General features: G+C 43.0%; 1 protein-coding gene and 1 long non-coding RNA gene across 3 annotated transcripts in view; one reads left to right on the forward strand and one right to left on the reverse strand.

The window, feature by feature from the left end:
• LOC140464963 (genetic suppressor element 1-like) overlaps positions 1–16,055 on the forward strand; it is a 305,622-nt gene that overhangs the window by 115,161 nt on the left and 174,406 nt on the right. Inside the window, exon 1 of one of the 2 annotated variants that reach the window (XM_072560648.1) lies at positions 15,346–15,465. The exons of the other annotated variant lie outside the window; for it this stretch is intronic. The gene's annotated coding sequence lies outside the window, so the exon portion shown is untranslated. Of the gene's footprint in view, positions 1–15,345; positions 15,466–16,055 lie in introns of those variants that run through there. 2 annotated transcript variants of the gene reach the window in all.
• On the reverse strand, positions 256–9,454 carry LOC140464964 (uncharacterized). The gene is made up of 3 exons (XR_011955035.1): positions 9,351–9,454; positions 9,102–9,152; positions 256–421 (listed from the first exon to the last, which is right to left on the reverse strand). It is a non-coding gene; the product is annotated as an uncharacterized lncRNA (long non-coding RNA).

Raw genomic sequence — 16,055 nt, forward strand, 5'->3', positions numbered from 1 at the left:
CTATTAAGCTTATAAATTCCAGCTTATTTTGACTTGCCAGTTGCTTAGATTCATCAGTGCTTAATGTGTACATTGATTTGAAGCAGTTAATCATTAGCTTCAGCATTATAGTGATGGAGATTTATCCGACAGTTTCCCAATTCTGATTATAATAATTCCACTTGCTTATGATCTTAAATAAAGTTGTTTTGTTTTACTCCTACTTTATTTTAAACGAACCAGATGTTCATCCTGATCATTTGTAATGAGCTGGAGACAAAGCTAATAAAATCCTCCATTGAAAGCAGCGCGTGGCAAGCTGCCAGAACCTCCAACTAAACTGTGGTGAAGTTGAAGAGAGCAACATTAGATCAAAAGTCAACTGTGGTCGCATCTGTAGGAAACGTGAGCAAAGCCTTTGTGTTACTACTGCATTTTCCTGCTGCAAAAGAAAAAAGGTAAAAGCATAAGAAAATAAGAAGTCAACTCTTAACACATGCTCTCACATCAGAAGAAATGTACATGCATGCCTTTTAATGCTTGGAAAAAAAATCGTTGCTAAACCCTCAACATCAGTAAGATTTTGTCTTAAACAAAGCGTAGAAAATCAAATTTTGAGTGAACTGAAATTTTCCTGAACCTGTCCAAGTTGGAACTAACCTGTTAGAAATAACTCATTCATTTCAAGATTCTATTAAATTGACAAGAAAGTTATATTTAAATATAGATATGTGGGAACATAGGACTTAGGAGCAGGAGTAGGCATTTGGATCTTTGATCCTTTGACCATTCAAAGCTGACCTGATTGTGGACTCAACTCCATTTTTCTTTCAGTTCCTCAAAACTCTTGACACATTTATGCATCAAAAATCTATGCAATGCAACTTCAAACAAATGTAATGATCCAGTCTCCACTTTTTTTAGAAAAGAGAATTGTATCGACTATCAACCCCTGAAAGAAATGATCTCTCCTCATCCCTATTTCAAAAGGAAATTTCTTATTTATAACTGGGCCCTGGTTTTAGTCTCTGCCATAAGAGAAAACATCCATCCAGTAACCACTCTATCAAGTCCCCTCAAGTCAGGCACCTCAATGAGATCACCTCTGGTTCATCGAAACTCCAATGAGTACAGGCACAACCAGCTCACCCTTTCTTCATAAAATGAGACCTTCATCCCAGGATTGGCTACAGTGGACATTCTCTGAACTTCTTTCAATGCATTTATATACTTTTTCAAACAAGAAGATTAAAACTGTTCATGGTACTCCAGATATGGTCTCAGCAAGGTCCTGTACAGCAGCAGAAGAACTTCCCTACTTTTATATTCCACATCCCTTGCAACAAATGCAAACTTTCCATTTGCCTTTGTAATTTCTCACTGCATCAGCATACTAACTGTACTCTTTTCAACAGTAATGTTGTACTTAAACTTTACCAAATAGAAAATTAGCAATTGCAAGCATTCGAATGAGATGGCAATCTCTGTGAAATGATGATCATTCTTGTTGTAAAAGCAGGTTACAACATTAGGTATGTGAAGAGAGCTTAGCTTGTTTGGCGTTTGTTATTTAATGAGTTCTGTTTGGCTATCCCGTGCAAGCCTAGCATTGCATACTTGCACATTCCAAGGTATTCTTGATGAAGGGCTTATGCCCGAAACGTCGATTCTCCTGCTCCTCGGTTGCTGCCTGACCTGCTGTGTTTTTCCAGCACTACACTCTCACCTCTGATCTCGAACATCTGCAGTCCTCACTTTCTTCTTGTTGATTTTAGCCCTACTGCGAAGCCTCCTTCAAAAATGCCCACTTTGAAGAAGTTCTCCTCCTCCCTCTACAAGGACCTCAGTGAGACTCTCTCTCACTGCACACCCAGGTCATCTCCTCTGCCCTGAAACTCATCAGCCACATCCTGAAGCAGGCTCACTACCACAGCCACATCTCCTTTCTTAGTGCCTGCCTACAGAACCGACTGATCCCACATGGACTCTGGACTACATTCAGACCACCACAATTTGAACCTGAATGGGACAACCAGTACCTCCAACAAATCCAAAGCCTCCAGAAACGGTTGTTCTTCCGAATCCTCTGCTCCACACTCGCAGCCATGCACTGCCACCTACTCTCCCTGCAGTCAGCCCTGCTCTAGCTCAGGGCCACACTCCCCCAGACCTGCAATGTGACCTCTGCTGTTTTACATCCTCGGAAGAAGTCACACACTCAACAAACGCTTTTTCTCCACCACATCAGACAAAAAAGAACGTAGGTTTAACAGACTTTCATGTACTTACCATTCCTGATGAAGGGCTTATGCCCAAAACATTGATTTGCCTGCTCCTCAGATGCTGCCTGACCTACTGTACTTTTCCAGCAGCACAACCTCGACTCTAATCTCCAGCATTTGCAGTCCTCACTTTCTTCATCACTACATACTATTCAAGACAGTAAAGTTTGGAGCAACTACTGCAAAGGCACAATGGGGAAAGGCCTTTCAGACATTGTCTACCGATAGCACTAATTATCCCGTCCCTAAACACTCTGAAACTGAGTGGCTTGCAAAGTCATTTCAGAAAGCGGTTCAGGATCTACCATATTACTGTGATTCTGCGGTCACTTTTTTTTTATATTTCAAAAATATACTTTATTCATAAATGATTTGATGGTCTGTACATTTGGTCATGCCATACATACGTCAACATTTACAAACACAGATCAGAATTTATCATAGTTATATACAGGTCTGTGCATTTCTCAATCTTATGCACCTATATTTGGCTGAGGCATCAGCAGAGCCCAAAAAAAAACATCCGCATGGACCCCCCTGTTCTTCTTTAGGCAGGCCGATGTTACACGGTTGTCTTGGACCTTGGAATGTGCCAGTCTGCAACACTCAGTCGGGGTCAACTCCTTCAGCTGGAAGATCAACAGGTTTCCGACCACCCAGAGAGCGTCCTTCACCGAGTTGATGATCCTCCAGGCGCAGTTAATGTTCGTCTCGGTGTGAGTCCCAGAGAACAGGCCGTAGAGCACGGAGTCCCGTGTCACGGCACTGCTCGGGATGAACCTCGACAAGCACCACTGCATTCCTCTCCAGACTTCCTCTGCATAGGCACATTCCAGAAGGAGGTGTGTGACAGTCTCGTCCCCACCGCAGCCACCTTGAGGGCAGCGTGCGGTGCGGCAGAGAGTCCGGGCGTGCATAAAGGATCTCACAGGCAGAGCCCTTCTCACCACCAGCCAAGCCATGTCTTGGTGCTTGTTGGAAAGTTCTGGCGATGAGGCATTCTGCCAAATGGCTTTGACAGTCTGCCCAGGGAACCGCTCGACAGGATCCGCCCTCTCCTTTTCCTGAAGGGTCTCAAGGACACTACATGCTGACCACTTCCTGATGGACTTGTGGTCAAAGGTGTTTTTCCTCATAAATTTCTCCACGAAGGGCAGGTGATACGGAACGGTCCAACTACTTGGAGCGTTCCGCGGCAGCGAGGCCAGGCCCATCCTTCGCAACACTGGGGACAGGTAGAACCTCAGTACATAGTGACACTTGGTGTTTGCGTACCGGGGATCCATGCACAGCTTGATGCAACCACACACAAAGGTGGCCATCAGGGTGAGGGTGGCATTGGGCGTGTTTTATCCCCCATTGTACTGGTCTTTGTACATTGTGTCTCTTCGGACCCGGTCCATCTTTGATCTCCAAATGAATTGGAAGATGGCCCGGGTGACTGCAGCGGCACAGGTTCTGGGGATAGGCCAGACCTGTGCCACATATAGCAATACTGAAAGTACCTCACACCTGATGACCAGGTTTTTTCCCGCGATGGAGAGCGACCGTTGCCCCCATCTGCCTAGTTTCTGTCTCATCTTCCTGATCCGCTCCGCCCAGGTCTTGGCGCACGCCCCAGCCCCCTCGAACCAAATACCCAGCACCTTCCAGGTGGTCAGTCCTGACGGTGAAGGGGATCGAGGATTGGTCGGCCCAGTTTCCGAAGAGCATGGCCTCGCTCTTGCCTCAGTTTACCTTGGCCCCCGAGGCCCGTTCGAACTGGTCACAGATGCACATGAGTCTGTGCACGGACAGCGGATCCGAGCAGAAAACAGCGACGTCATCCATGTACAGGGAGGCCTTAACCTGCAGGCCCCCGCTGCCAGGAATAGTCACCCCTCTCAGGCTCACATCCTTCCTGATGAATTCGGCAAATGGCTCTATGCAACACACAAACAAGGCAGGAGAGAGAGGGCATCCCTGCCTGACTCCAGATCTTACAGGGAAGCTATCTGATTCCCACCCATTGATTGAGACTGCACTGACAATGTTGGTGTAGAGCAGTCTGATCCAATTTCCGTTCCCTCCCCAAAGCCCATTTTGGAGAGGACATCCCTCATATATGTATGCGATATCCTGTCAAAGGCTTTCTCCTGGTCCAGGCTGATGAGGCAGATGTCCACCCCCCTGTCCTGCACGTAGGCGATCGTATCCCTGAGGAGTGCAAGACTCTCAGAGATCTTCCTGCCCAGTACAGCACAGGTTTGGTCCGGGTGGATCACCGATCCCAGAGCAGACCTTCACATATATATTAAATCAGGTAAGGATGACAGATATGGGAGGTGCTGCATTTTGTTAAGTCACATCAGGACAGGACTTATACACCTACTGGTAAGGTCCTGGGGAGTGTTGCTGAACAAAGAGACCTTGGGAAGCAGGTTCATAGGTCCTTGAATGTCGAGTCACAGGTAGATAGGATAGTGAAGCAGCTGTTTCATACGGTGCCTTTATTGGTCAGTGTGTTGAGTGTAAGAGCTGGGAGTTCATCTTGCAATGGTACAGGACATTGGCTAGGCCAAATATGGAATGATGTGTTCATTTCTGGTCTCCCTGCTATATGAAAGATGTTGTGAAACTTGAAAGGATTCAGAAAAGATTTACAAGGATGTTCCCGTGGTTAAAGGTTTGACCAAAGAGAAAGGATGGGGCTATTTTCCCTGGAGTGTCGGAGGCTGAGGTGTGAACTTATAGAGGTTTATAAAATCATGAGGGGAGGGGGTCCAAAACTAGAGGGCAAATATTTAAGGTAAGAGAGGAGAGATTTAAAGGAACGTAAGGGGCAACCTTTCAAACAAAGGGTGGAATGAGCTGCCTGAGGAGGTGTAGGAGGCTGGTATACTTATAACATTTAAATGGAATCTTCATGGGTACATGAATTGTAAGAATTTAGAGGGATATGGGCCATATACTGGCAAATGGGACTGGATTAATTTGGGCTATCTGGTCGACATAGATGAGTTGGACATAAACATCTGCTATTTATCTCGATGACTCTAACCTGACTTCCTTCTAATTTAATGCAAATTTCATGATCTGCCGTGGCAGAATTTTAACTTACATCCACAGGGATTACGTATTATTAGTCCAGTGATATGACCACTACTCAACCACCTCCCCTGGAGTTGGCTAGAGAAAATCTATAGGTGAAAACAACTTAGTAAATAGTACGAATTTGCAGCATGAAAAAAAGACATGAATTTGGAAGGGGATTGGATATGTTGCTTCACAAATCTGCTTATTATTTTTTGTGGAAGTAGCACCTCTAAAGAGGATAATAAAGGATCCGATTACATAATATACCTGTATTTTGAAAAGGACCTTGGCGAAGTTCTGTATTAAGAACAGCTACCTAAATGCACAGTGTCTTCAATTTGAATAAGATGTGAGAACAGGTAAAAAGAAAACAGGTTGAAGAGCAGGAAGCAGCTTGTAGTTTTTTATGTATTGATCTCAGACTGGTGTGAAATGCTGGGATTTCTATTACACCCCCTGCTATTTCTAACTTACAGTGATAACGTGGATTTAAAAGCTTGGTGCAAAGTGATCAACTTTAGACTCAGTCATAAGAAATTGAGCCCTAATAGTTGTCAGGTATGAAACTGAAATAAGGCATGTGGATAGGACAATAGGAGAAGAAATTGAGTAAAGATTTAAAAGTAAATTATCAAAACTAGGAAGAAAAATTAGCAAAACATGCACTTTATCACCTTGACATATCTAAACGTGAAACTGAAAGAGGTGGATAGATGGTAATGGACTTGGTGTCTAACTTTTCTAACTACTTTCTAACAGCTAAATTGTAAAGTCCCAATCTAAAGAAATGAAACTTGATGGTCTGAAAACTGGCATTATTTGCTCTTCTGGAGTATTTCAGCATTCCTAAGAAATCCCTGCGGTCAACATATTGCTCCAATCTCTCATCATTTGTGAGGATTTTCTGTTAATTGTTTGGCATAACAGTAAGTTATTGCCTTTGTGTAATTACAAATCAGGTGAAAAACCCACCTTTATTTACATTTGATTCCATTGGAATACATGTAAGTAAGCCTGTGTAATTAAACTGGTAGCTGAATGAAATGTGAGTGATTTTTGCACTGACCCTACAGCCTGAAACCACTCCGAGTTAAAATTGACCTCTATCTTTCACATGTAACAGCACTTTGGCAAGAAAATACAGTTTGTAAGAGGAGAAAAAAAATCTGATTGAACACACATTTCCTGCTCCCTCATGCTTAAGGTGGTACATGAAGAAAGTAGGGATGTGAATATCTACATCCTTTTTCTGATCAACCGAAGCAACAATGCTGAGTAGTGGATAACAGCATTCCCTTGCAACCACAAACGGGGTATCTGTAGCCTGCTTGGCACATGGTAAAGAGACTAGGTCCTCAAAGTCGACTGAGCCTGCTGTTAGCAGTATAAGGACTGAGGGCTCTATTGGAAATATTAGGAAATAGGGCTGTTGTCTCCTCTACACTGGGGAGATGAAATGCAGGCTGGGTGACCACTTTACAGAACACCAATGCTCTGTCTGAAAAAATAAATGACCCTGAGCTTCCAGTGGCCTGCCACTTTAACGTGCCACATGCCAACACTTCTGTCTCGGGCCTGATGCAGCACTCCAGTGAAGCTCAATGCCAACTGGAGGAACAACACCTCATCTTCTGCCTTGGTGTCTTCCAGCCTTCAGGACTCAACATTGAGTTTCACAGTTTCAGAACATGCACACACTCCTCCATGTGCAATACCTCGCCCACACCCTAAGGAGCAGTTTTGTTTGGTTGCTCCCATATTTTTCAACCCATTTTTCCATCTTTCATACTTTTTGTTAAGCACCATACCCAGCACTTTATCTCTGTCGGATATCATCAACAATACCTCTGTTTGCCTCTCCTTTTTCTCTCTCTCTCTCTCTCTGTCGGCACCATCTCCATGTATTCATTCCTTCCCTAACCCCACCCCACTTGTCACTAGCACTTTCCATGCTCCTTTAAGTTCTGATGATGAGTCACTGGACTTGAAATATTCACTCTGTTTCTCTCTCTACAGATGCTGCCCGACCTGCTGAGTTTCTCCAGCACTTTCTGTTTTTGTTAGGCAATATTCCCTTTTGATTATTGAACTGCCAGTTTTGATTGTTGCTAGGATTTGGTATCAGCAGCCTCTCCAGTAAGTGGACTGCTGCTAGTCAATGACATTGGCCCACTTACAGCTGTCTATCAAACCCATTATTCCAGGTCAACCCTGATTTTTTTGTTCCATGTCAAAATGGTTCAACTTTAAAAAAAATCACGCAACACTAGGTTATAGTCCAACAGGCTTATTTGAATGTACCAGTTTTCAGAGCGCTGCATGGTTCAAGGCAACCTTTGCAGACAAGTTTACCCACACAGAAATTTGACCTGTCAGAAGCAAAAAAGAAATGTTCAACTGCATGGCTCATGCACTGAATAAATAATTATCAGGAGAGAGCTACATTATTTTACAAGTATTGAATGGGTAGTCAATCTTTGACAACAGCAGGGAAATTCAATAGTTCAATAGTTCAATTGAATTAAATAGTTAATTCATTCATGGGATGAGGGCTGGGCCAGCATTCATTAACCCATCTCAGAGGGTAGTTAAGAGTCAACCACACTGCTGTGGGTCTGGAGTCACATGTAGGCCAGACCAGGTAAGGACAGTATTTTCCTTCCCTAAAGGACATTAATGAGCCAGATGGGTTTTCCAACAATCGATGGTGGTTTCATGAACACCATTGGACTCAATTGTGCTGGTACAACTTAACCAATTTACATCTTAACCATTGTATTTACTTGAGAAGCTCACATTTAGAGAAGCCCCTTCAGTAAGTCTGCCCAGGTCTCTTAATTGGTCACACTTTTGCTGAGAAATTTTCTGCATACCTATGGGATTTTAATCTCTCATCATGACAAATCTATATCATGAATTAATCACAAATCTTATCCACAAATTTTATAAAGTATAATAAAAATACACAGAAAAGAAAAAAATCGAATGCAATTTAAAAATCCAGATGCAGATTTACTAACCCTATGGCACTAATGTCCTTTTATAATACAGCATCATAGAACTCTGTTGAGAAACTTGATTTGTTATTTCTATCCTTCTTAGTGCCTGCTAAATGGGACAAGATCCATGTTGTGAGAAGTCTATGCCACATTTTATGTGCAACCTGCTTTGGCTCAGTAGATGGCTGACAGACCGTTGCTCACACAGAATGAATAGACTCCCAAGTGCAAGGCTGATAACGCCACATCCTGCCCTTGCAAAGTTACTGACTGACACTTGAATAATTAATCAGCTCACCAGGCCATAACAGCCCTTACACCAGACTATCTGATAAAAACAGAACATAGTTCACTGCTCTGCACACTGCTGGGTCACCCAACTATTTTGATTCACAGTCCAAATGCTGAGTGATGCAGACTAAATGTCTGCCAGGAATAAAGTAAGCCCCAATCCACTTAAATCCTGCTGATCTGTTGAAATATTTTGTCCACATAAAATAGGCAAAAAAATCAAAACACAAGAGCAAAAATTGAGGGTGACGAGTTATCAGTGCAACACTTGGTATTGATGCCGTTTCACAAAGAATGCATGCTAACCACATGACTGTGATACAGAAAGTTTAACATGCCTTGATAATAAACAGAGGTAAAGATAAGGGATCCTAATGGAACTAAATTTACTATTGTTCAGCATGGTCTGTAACATTCCAGGACACTCTTCATACCTTTATTCTCCTAACATCCAGCAGTATACAGATTTACTTACTTCTCTTCATGCCTTCCATTGTATAAACACAGCGCTGTCCAATTTTCATGCCTGTATAAAAATGATTATTCAATAAAATATACCTCTGTATAAACACAGTCATTTCTCTGATACACAAACATAGCCAATCATAAACACAGTCAGTGGTCCAACACACTGTCTTATATAAACAGGGTTACCAGTCCAACAAAAAATCCCACACAAACATGGCTATTTTTTGAACATCCATTCCTGTATAAACATAGTCACCTCTCTATCATCCAGTCCCACATAAGCATTGTCACTTCGATGCCATCCAGATCTGTATACAGTGCTGTCAGTCAGGGCTAGACTGACTCTCCAAAAAGGGCATGGGATCCTCAGGGAGCCTGCCAGAAAAAAAAGAGGACAGCAGTAATGTGGTACAATCATTCACTGAGAAATTTGGAAAATCTCCCAATTTCTTATACTGCTTTCTGTCTCCACTGTTAATTGTTTAACATCCATCCAGTATGTTGACTCGTTTTTTGAGATTATATTCCTTTGTTACAAATGACTTATGACTAATATTAACAAATAGCAAAGTTGGTCATAAGACACACATTATGTGTATCATGAGTTATAGTTTTGAGTTATAATGGAAATGTTTTGAACTTACAAATCATCATGGAAAGTGTATTTATCTCTTGAAGTTGAGCTACATCACTTAGAAATGTATCAAGTTGAGGCTCTAATGCATTTATGGAAAGGTATAGATTTTTGCAAGTTATGTATATTTTGATCACTATTTCAAAGGTATTAACACCATACAAGTACATTTTTTAATTCATTCATGGGGTGTGGGCATCAATGGCTGTGCTAACATTTACTACCCATCCCTAGTTTCCCTTGAGAAGGTGGTAGTGAGCTGCCTTCTTAAACTACTGCAGTCCCTGTGCTGTCAGTAAATTCTCAATGCCATTATGGAGGGGGTTCCAGGATTTTGGCCCAAAGACACTTAAGGAATGGCGATATATTTTTAAGTCAGGATGGTGAGTGGCTTCGAGGGGGACTTGCAGGCAGTTGTGTTCACATGCATCTGTTGCCCTTGTCCTTCTAGAATAAAGTGATTTTGAGTTTCAAAGATGCTGAATAAAGAGATGCTGACTTTATTTGACTGACATTGTCAAACCTAATTAGTCTGCATAACAATGATGTAACTACTTTCAAAGCAAATGACATAGGTCGAGCATTTGCAAATATGGAGAGTCACCATTTACAAATTTACCGGTACCATGTACTGTTCTGAATTCTTGCTGTGAAAAGAATTCTATGTGCTTGATGGCTATGATCAATATTATTTTATGGGAAAGCCCTAATTGGAACGTACAAACGTAAATGTTGTAAATACTACAATAAATCTTGAACATTAATTTGGTGCACCTAATAGCACAGAACTTAATAGAACTTAATTCTAATGTGGTATTGCATGCTAGAAAGAAACTCATTACTTTTCATAGAGAGGAAAAGCCTTCTTGAGGCTGCTTTTGGTCATTGTGTTGCAGCTCTGGCTCAATTCATAGCATTCTTGCCTTTGACTCTCTGTTCAAGCCCTATTACAGAGTTTAAGGACAAAATACAAGGCTGAGATTCCAGTGCAATATTAACGCAAAGCTGCTGTCTTTTGGATGAAAATTAAAATTTAGGCTCCATCTGCCTCAAGGGTGGTTAATAAAGATCCCATACTATGTTGAAATAGAGCAAGCGATTTATCCCCAGTGCCTTGGCAAATATTTATCCCTGAACCGATATCATTAAAAAAAATTATCCAGTCACTATAATATTATAGTCTGTGAGAGCTCGCTTCATGCAAATTTCGTACTTTTTTTTGTATTATAATAGCAAACACACATCCAAAAGTAACTAATTGGTTATGAAGTCCTTTGAGATGTCCAGTGATAGTGAAAAACATCATAGAAATGCAAGTGTTTTCTTTATTTCCCAAGAGATGCTAACAGAAACCAATAGTGGAGTCACCTGTCTATACTTTCAAGGAATGATAATTATCACAGGTATCCTGAAAAAGAGAAGAAACATGCTAATTGGTAGAATAAAATGAAATTATTAAACTACATAAACATACACTAATGCATATTTACATATGGTTTATATATAACTGCCTGGACTGAATTATTCATTATGATATAACTTAGGTGAATGAGTACACACACACACACACACACTCTCTCTCTCTCTTACATGTAGACCAAACCAAATAAAGACCGTAGATGTCCTTCCCAAATGGATGTTAGTGAACCATTCAGTGTTTTACAACAATCAAGATAATTTCATTGTCATCATCACTGAGAATACCTTCAAATTCCAGATTTTATTTCACAGCTATCTTTAACCAATACCTACACCATTAACTTCTAGTTTAATAGTCATTGGCATTACCACTATACCATTATCACTCCAATATTGAATCTACACCAAACTTCCTGCATTTTAAAGGGGGTGGTATGAATGAGATAAATTCTTTCTATTTATTAATTTTGAAAAAGCCCACAATGCTTCCATTCTGAAGTTAAGAAATAATTGCAACTAATCAATAAATATATTTTTATGAAGTTTAGAGTTTTAGAGAAATGATGGAACAATGTTATATCACTGAACGAGTAATTACAAAACTGAAGCTAATTTGCTGAGTGGTGGTTTGCACATAGAGATGATGGCTCAGTGGTTAGCACTGCTGCCTCACAGTGCCAGGGCCTGGGTTCAATTCCAGTCTTGGGTGGCTGGGTGGTTTGCATATTCTTCCCCCTGTCTGCATGGGTTTCCTCCCATGGCCCAAAGATGTGCACATTAGGTGGATTGGCCATGTTAAATTGTCCTGTAGGGTGCAGGGATGTGCAGGCTAGGTGTACTGGCCACGGTAAATATGGGGATAGGGTCTGAATGGGACGCTTGTTGGAGGGTCAGTGCAGACTTGATGGACTGACTGGGCTCTTTCTGCACTGTAGGGATTCTGGCTGATTACAGGCAGCTGGTGAAATTTAAATTCAACTTTAAAAATCAGGAATTGATGATTTCTCAAGAATGGTCACCATAAAATTAGCATCAATTGTTGTATATGCCAGTATGGTCCTTTAGGGAAGGAAATTTGTCATCCTGACCTAGCATGTCACTCCAGACTCACAGCTGTGAGATTGGTTCATAATTGCCCCTGGCAACCTGTTCAGTTCATTGGAACTTAGGGATTGGCTGCAAATGCAGGCCTTTCTGGTGATGGCCATACATTTAAAAAAACATAAATGAGCGAAACATATCAACATCGATGGCACAGTGATCTGCATTATGCACATGCCAATATTTCAACTCCACAAACACATAAGAGACATGATGTCAGAGACCACTGTGAGGAAAACAAATTATACTTTAATCAAAAGCTTTATCAAAACCAATGCACTTAATATTAAAAGTTCAACTCTTGCTTCAAAGTCCAATTTTTTTAAAATTATTTGTTCCTGAGATGTGAGTATTACTGGCTCATCAAGCAGTTAAGAGTCAACACATTACGCTGGTTCTGCAATCACCTGTAGGCCAGTCTAAGTAAGGGTGGCAGATTTATTTCCCTAAAGGACATTAGGTGGGCTTCAACGACAATTAAAAGTAGTTACATGGTCGGTATTGTATTGGCTTTTTATTCCAGTTTTTCAAAACTAAATTTAAATTTGAGCCATCTGCCAGAGTTGGATTCAAACTCAAATCCCTCGAACATCAGCCTGAGGTTCTGGATTACTCGTCCCATTGTATTACCACCACACCACTTGCCTCCCTGCTAATTGCTAGTTTACAATGGCTCCTGGGAGAAAGTGAGGACTGCAGATGCTGGAGATCAGAGCTGAAAAATGTGTTGCTGGAAAAGCGCAGCAGGTCAGGCAGCATCCAAGGAGCAGGCAAATTAACGTTTCGGGCATAAGCCCTTATTCAGGAATGAGGAGGGTGTGCCAAGCAGGCTAAGATAAAAGGTAGGGAGGAGGGACTTGGGGGAGGGGGCGTTGGGAAGGCGATAGGTGGAAGGAGGTTAAGGTGAGGGTGATAGGCCTGAGAGGGGGTGGGGGCGGAGAGGTCGGGAAGAAGATTGCAGGTCAAGAACGCGGTGCTGAGGCTGAGGGTTGGGACTGAGATAAGGTGGGGGGAGGGGAAACGAGGAAGCTGGAGAAATTTGTATTCATCCCTTGTGGTTGGAGGGTTCCTAGGCGGAAGATGAGGCGCTCTTCCTCCAGGCGTCGTGTTGCCATGGTCTGGCGATGGAGGAGGCCAAGGACCTGCATGTTCTTGGCGGAGTGGGAGGGGGAGTTAAACACTTTAAAGTTAAAGTATTTAACTCCCCCTCCCACTCCGGCAAAGACATGCAGGTCCTTGGCCTCCTCCATCGCCAGACCATGGCAACACGACGCCTGGAGGAAGGGCGCCTCATCTTCCGCCTAGGAACCCTCCAACCACACTGGGTTGAATACAAATTTCTCCAGCTTCCTCATTTCCCCTCCCCCCAACCTATCTTAGTCCCAACCCTCGGACTCAGCACCGCGTTCTTGACCTGCAATCTTCTTCCCGACCTCTCCGCCCCCACCCCCTCTCAGGCCTATCACCCTCACCTTAACCTCCTTCTACCTATCGCATTCCCAATGCCCCTCCCCCAAGTCCCTCCTCCCTACCTTTTATTTTAGCCTGCTTGGCACACCCTCCTCATTCCTGAAGAAGGGCTTATGCCTGAAACATTGATTCTCCTGCTCCTTGGATGCTGCCTGACCTGCTGCGCTTTTCCAGCAACACATTCTCTAATGGCTCCTGATCAAGCAACATCTTGATTTTAAAATTTGCATCCTTTTTAACAACTCCATTCATGACGTTACCTTTCCTGATGTCTTTAGAATCTTCTCCAGGCCCACTGCTCTAAGATATCTGTAACCATTTAATTCTGCCCTCTTGAGCATACCTTATCTTAATCACTACGGTCTTAATCACACTGGTGGCTAAGCCTTGAGTTACCTACCTTGGGGCAGCACGATGGCTCAGTGGTTAGCAATGCTGCCTCACAGCACCAGGGACCCAGGCTTGATTCCACCCTTGGGCGACCGGGTGGCATTTGCATATTCTCCCCCTGTCTGCATGGGTTTCCTCCCATGGTCCAAAGCTGTGCAGATTAGGTGGATTGGCCACAGTAAATTGCCACTAACGTGCAGGCTAGGTGGGCTAGCTATGGGAGAAACAGGGTGGGTCTGCCCCTTTGGAGGGGCAGTGTGGATGTGATGGGCTGAATGGACTGCTTCTACACTGTCAGGATTCTATGGAAAACACTCTCCTTCCTTTAAGACTGTCCGATAACCTGACCTGTTTGAACAAGCTTTTATCATCTCACCTAATGTTTCCTTATGTGGCTGGTGTCATGCATTGTCTCTGTGAATATTTCATTATTTTAGTTACTTGAATAATTTATGATCTTATGCCAGTGCATAAGTTGCTACCAAATATGGCATTTTGTTTTTAAAAAAGTATATTGTATTAGTGGTAGGAAACACAAAATGCATACAGTACCTACATTGCAGCGTTAAAAATGGGAGGTGTGGTTCTTCTTACTAATCTACATTAGAAACGTTCGAACTAATTGGAATCCATTCATTGGCTTGAATTCACAATAAAAGGACGTTTTCAAGTGCTCAACAGCATAAGAACGTCTGAGTTAACCTTTGGGATATTTTTGTCGTATTAAATCAAAACAGATTTAGAAGCCTTGTGTAACTAGATTTCAAGTACTGTTAGGCATGCTGAGTTCATTCACGAAGACCTGCAGGAGAAAGCAAAAGCTTAACAAAGTTCTTAAACACAGAACTTTAGTCAAGATTGCGGATGAAGTAATGCAATATGACAATTGAGGGGGATGTCACGCATCAGTTGCCACTGTTTTTCTAACTCGGAGACTTCTTAACTACAGGATTCGAGAGGAAAAGTGCATCCGAGGGTTATTACAGACCTGGACATCTGCCCAGTGTTTCCTTCACGGTTTCCTAGGAGTCTGCTAACTCCCCTGCTGTAAATCAAACAGAGCTTTGATTGTACAGGACTTGGTGTCTCCCGGGGCCTCCAAAAGGATCAGTTCATTACCTGCTCTCTCAGAGTTCTACTTTCACAGGGTCAGTGGTTCAGGGTTCCTGCAAGCTGGTGGTTTCCTGACCTCTTGAGTGAAGCCTCAAGTTCTTGAGGCGAGAGAAAGGGAAAGTGTGTGCGTGTGTGGTGAGAGGTGGGATTGCACATTCCATTTTGGTGGAAAAAGAAACATGGTTAGAGCCTGAAGTCGTTTCCCCGAATCACTCCTGGGCGTGTTGGATTCAGCACAGAGGAGGTGGGAAGTACACTTTTGTGGGGAAGGGGGGGAATGCATGAAGGGGCGAGAGCAGTGAGGCTGGAAGAGCTGTAAGGGGCTGGGGGTAGTTGGTTTAATTGTGTTTCTGTGTGTGTGTGTGCATGTACCCGTTGGTCGCTCAGACACAGTCGTGGGGAAAGGGGGGCAAGCTATCCCAGTACCAACAAGGCAAAAAGTGCCTGGAGTGGCTGGGGAACATTAGGACATTTATAAACTGCCTGGTGCTCCCTGGGTGTCTATCAGCAACACATCTCATCGAGTCAGGTTGGCGGGGGGGGGGGGGGAAGGACCATACAGTCTCGGCTGCAGCCCAGCTCCCTTACTGTTTAAAGAGTTTGACCTGCAGTTAGTTCGGGAGGAATTTTGTGGAGTAAGAGCGGGTTCGTTATGTATTTGTTTTCCCTCTAGGACCCTGACCCGGCGGGGGCTCCTGTTTGTGTGTGTGTGTGTGTAGATGTCTCCCAGAGTTTGAAAGCAGAGTTCCCCCTCCCCTTTGACCATTACCATCCCCTCATTCAAACAGCGAGCCAGTGAGGAGTGGTGGGTGGGTGGGTGGGTGTCTCTTTAGT

The sequence above is a fragment of the Chiloscyllium punctatum genome, chromosome 41, assembly GCF_047496795.1.
Source record: "Chiloscyllium punctatum isolate Juve2018m chromosome 41, sChiPun1.3, whole genome shotgun sequence".
NCBI classification, from domain to species: Eukaryota; Metazoa; Chordata; class Chondrichthyes; order Orectolobiformes; family Hemiscylliidae; genus Chiloscyllium; species Chiloscyllium punctatum.